Genomic DNA, 3,815 nt, shown 5'->3' with positions numbered 1-3,815 from the left:
ATCACTTAAAAAGAAAAAGCAAGAGCAGCTCTTCCTACCCTGTTCTGGGTCAACAGGAAGCTGGCACGTGAATTGGGCTTATCCAGTTGTCAATTAATTATGGGGTTTGTATCCTGAGACAGTGGCCCAATAATGCGGAGGCCTCAGCAGCCAGCTCATGCTTCTGTTGTGACCCCTGCTGCAATCTTCGATGATCAGCTCCCCTGTTGATTACCCATTCCTAAGTCTGGTCCTCCTGCTTCTTGTTCCTTCTATAGATCCCCAAGAACCTTTCCAATAATCTGTCTTTTTACCGAGTCCATCTTTGTTGCTTGTAAAGAAGCCTCTGTGAATCAGGCAGGCAGAACACGGCCTCATTTAGAAATTTGGACTTTAGAGCAATGGGAAACCACTGCACAAGTAAAAGCTTTCTGCACAGGACTGATTGCACAGGGGGAAAACAGAGACATGGAGGATGAGGGGAGTTAGTAAAAAAAAAAAAAAAAGAACAGAGAGAGAGAGAGAGAAATGGGAAGAAGTAGAGGTCACACATGTGGAATTGTCCGGGAGGACGGGGAGCAGCCAGAAGGCTTCAGAGAGGGGCCGACACATCGAGATCAAGAACATTCAAGGACTTTCTCACTTGAGCATCACACACAGACTTGGGGGATCAGGAAGTGAAGACAAGGACTGAGAGACTGTAAAAACGGCATGTTTCTGAAAGCAATGGCAAGGGCAAATGAGGATGCCGGGAGAGACATGTTATGCATTTCCTGAGCGACTTTGCAGGGCTTCATGTAGCTCACTTCAGGGCAACAGAAAGAATGAGCAGTTTGGTAATAATATGTCCTTCTGGCAGCCTCTGATTTCGCAATACTCATCTCCAACATATTCGACACAAAAAGGCCACCCCAGCATAGAGCCATCTCTCCTTCTTACCTTCTGGAAGAGAGTTCCTTAAACTTCACTGAGAAGATTCACTTGCAACTGTGGTTAAAAATTTAGCTTCCCGGCCGCGCGCCGTGGCTCATGCCTGTAATCCAGCACTTTGGGAAGCCGAGGTGGGTAGATCATGAATTCAGGAGTTCAAGACCAGCCTGGCCAAGATGGTGAAAACCTATCTCTACTAAAAATCCAAAAATTAGCCGGGTGTGGTGGTGGGCACCTGTAATCCCAGCTCCTCAGGAGGCTGAGGCAGAGAATTGCATGAACCTGGGAGATGGAGGTTGCAGTGAGCTGAGATCTGACTACAGGACTCGAGCCTGGGCAACAGAGTGAGACTCCGTCTCAAAAAAAAAAAAAGCTTCCCAGTTTTTGCCCCTGGAGATTCCGATACAGAGGGTCAGGGTGGGATCTGAGAAAATTTTTTTAACAAGTTCTACCATATAATGCTTGTCATCATAAAAGTGTGGAAAACACTACTATACAATTAGTTACTTGATGCAGGTATGTAATAGATACCTAGCAGGGTCTATCAGGGGTCTACTGGAGCAGGGGCTACAGGAGAGGATTGGTTTAAAGTAAAAATGATGCTTTCCCTGCCATGGGAAGAATTACAGTCTTGTGGGATGGACACAACTATTCGTAACTAATTTGGATACAAGCCAAACTACAAGCATAGGAGTGACCGTCCAGTTAAGGGGCTATAGAAGACAGAAGACAGCATTGAAGGGGTCGATGGCAAATTGTGGAGACTTGGTGAGAAAGGAGGCCTTTGACATAGGGCCTAAATGGACTTGGAGTAAAAATAAAAATCAATCCCTTTGAGGCCGGCACTGGAAAGAGAATATCCCGGAGGAAGAAGCACCTGGTTCTGGAGCTCCGACCTTGTTTGCAGATCCTCTCTTGCTTTGCCTCCTTCTCTGGTTCCGCTATCACCATCCTGCTGGCCTCAGAGGGCAGCAATCTTCAAACACTCTGGCCCAGACAGAAAAAAAAAAAACAAAAACCCCTTCCATGAACTCCGCATTGTCCAGCTGAGGCTGAGGCAAGGCTGAAATTAAAAATAATGAAAATCAATAGGCCCTTTGCTAAATGCTGAAGAGCAGAAACAAGGAAATAAACAGTCCCATAAAATCAAAACTTCATCTAAGAGGCCCACTCCACCCACATGGGACCCCTAAGGAAAGGGAATTATTCCTGACTCCTTCTCTTCCTATGTCCTGATCTCCCTTGACTTGGCAGGTGCTATTTTCATCTTTGTCTATCATTTGGACTCCTAAAAGTCTAGACAAGGAGAAGGAGAATCATTCTCCTTGGATCCAGCGTCTGCCCTCCCAGGCCCAGCCTCCTGAGTTAGAACTCACCTCTCCTCCAAGTAACTGAGAGCGACTGACTTTCCTTTCTGAGCTTCAATTTCTTTATGGCCTTTCAAAGAACACCATGGCGACTTTGTCTGAAATCAAGGCTGGATGCTATCATTCATTAACTGCATAAATTCTGTCTAGGCATTTAACCTTTCTGAGTTACTATTTTTCTGTAAGTAAAATTAAAGGTTTATATTAGAGTTTAGCTCAGTCCCATTTCTGATCTGTCTGTAATTCTAGGGACATCCACGGGCATGACTCAAATTGTTCATAGTATATATTATGCCTCAGTAGTAACGCCTTAAATGAAATAGCCTGAACCTAAAAGCTCAAATCTAAGAGGAGGGCTCACATACCTAAACTCCAACATCCCTCTTCTTTTAGAGAGCATGCCCAGTGTGTGGGAAGGGAGCTCTTGGATTCTCTCCTTCTCTATGTATAGTATTTAAAATGCATTAGGAGTGAGGGACTCCAGAAGACCTTTCTCTCTCTGGCAAACTTAGCTGCATGCAAAAATAGCATACTGGACAAACAGAAAAAGTGAGTCATCAGCTTCTCCCTCAGGCCCCCGCGTCCAGTGTCTGAACCATTAGAAATGAAAAGCAGGATTCAAACTAGCCTCATGGCATCAAGCAACTTTCTAGGATCTACAAACCATAGTACTTACGACTTCCTTTTCATACATAATATGTGCACGGGGCTTTAGTATGATGATGATGATGATAATGCTCAAAGATGAAAAGAACTACAATGGAAATAACAAAATGGCTTAAGGTGTCTTCCTTGGCATCCCCCAAATCTATTCTTTTGGTGAAGTTCAAACTACCCAATACACGTTTTTTTAATCATTAAAGGAGCATAGAGCATTAGATTCTACTTTAACAGGAGGTCTATGAGAACTGGACCTAGAAAATATAGAAAAAACAGAAGCTAGATAAAAATACTTCCCAGTGAGAGCACGGAAGTGACCAAAACTGGGAAACCATGCTCCAATGATGAATCAAAGTTAGAAGGCTTGGAGGGCAGGAAGCAAATATTCACAGCTGGGTATGGAACCAAGAAGTCCAAAAGGAAGGCACAGAGGAGAACTGGCAAATTGGAGAAGATGGGTGAGCAGAAGGTTAGTCTGGGGAAATACTAGAAAACAGCTCTACTGGCCAGGCACGGTGGCTCACACCTGTAATCCCAACCCTTTGGGAGGCCGAGGTGGGCGCATCACCTGAGGTCAAGAGTTTGAGACCAGCCTGACCAACATGGAGAAACCCCGTCTCTACTAAAAATACAAAATTAGCTGGGCGTGGTAGTGCATGCCTGTAATCCCAACTACTCAGGAGGCTGAGGCAGGAGAATCACTTGAACCCGGGAGGCTGAGGTTGCAGTGAGCTGAGATCGCTTCATTGCACTCCAGCCTGGGCAACAAGAGTGAAACTCCTTCCCCCCCGCCCACCCCAAAAAAAAGAAAAAAGAAAAAACAGCTCTACTACTACTACTACTACTGATAAGTGGCCTTTTAACGTTCTCATGGTGTAG

Source organism: Mandrillus leucophaeus, unplaced genomic scaffold (assembly GCF_000951045.1).
Source record: "Mandrillus leucophaeus isolate KB7577 unplaced genomic scaffold, Mleu.le_1.0 Scaffold317, whole genome shotgun sequence".
Lineage (NCBI taxonomy): Eukaryota > Metazoa > Chordata > Mammalia > Primates > Cercopithecidae > Mandrillus > Mandrillus leucophaeus.
Note: the sequence above shows the minus strand (reverse complement) of the source record.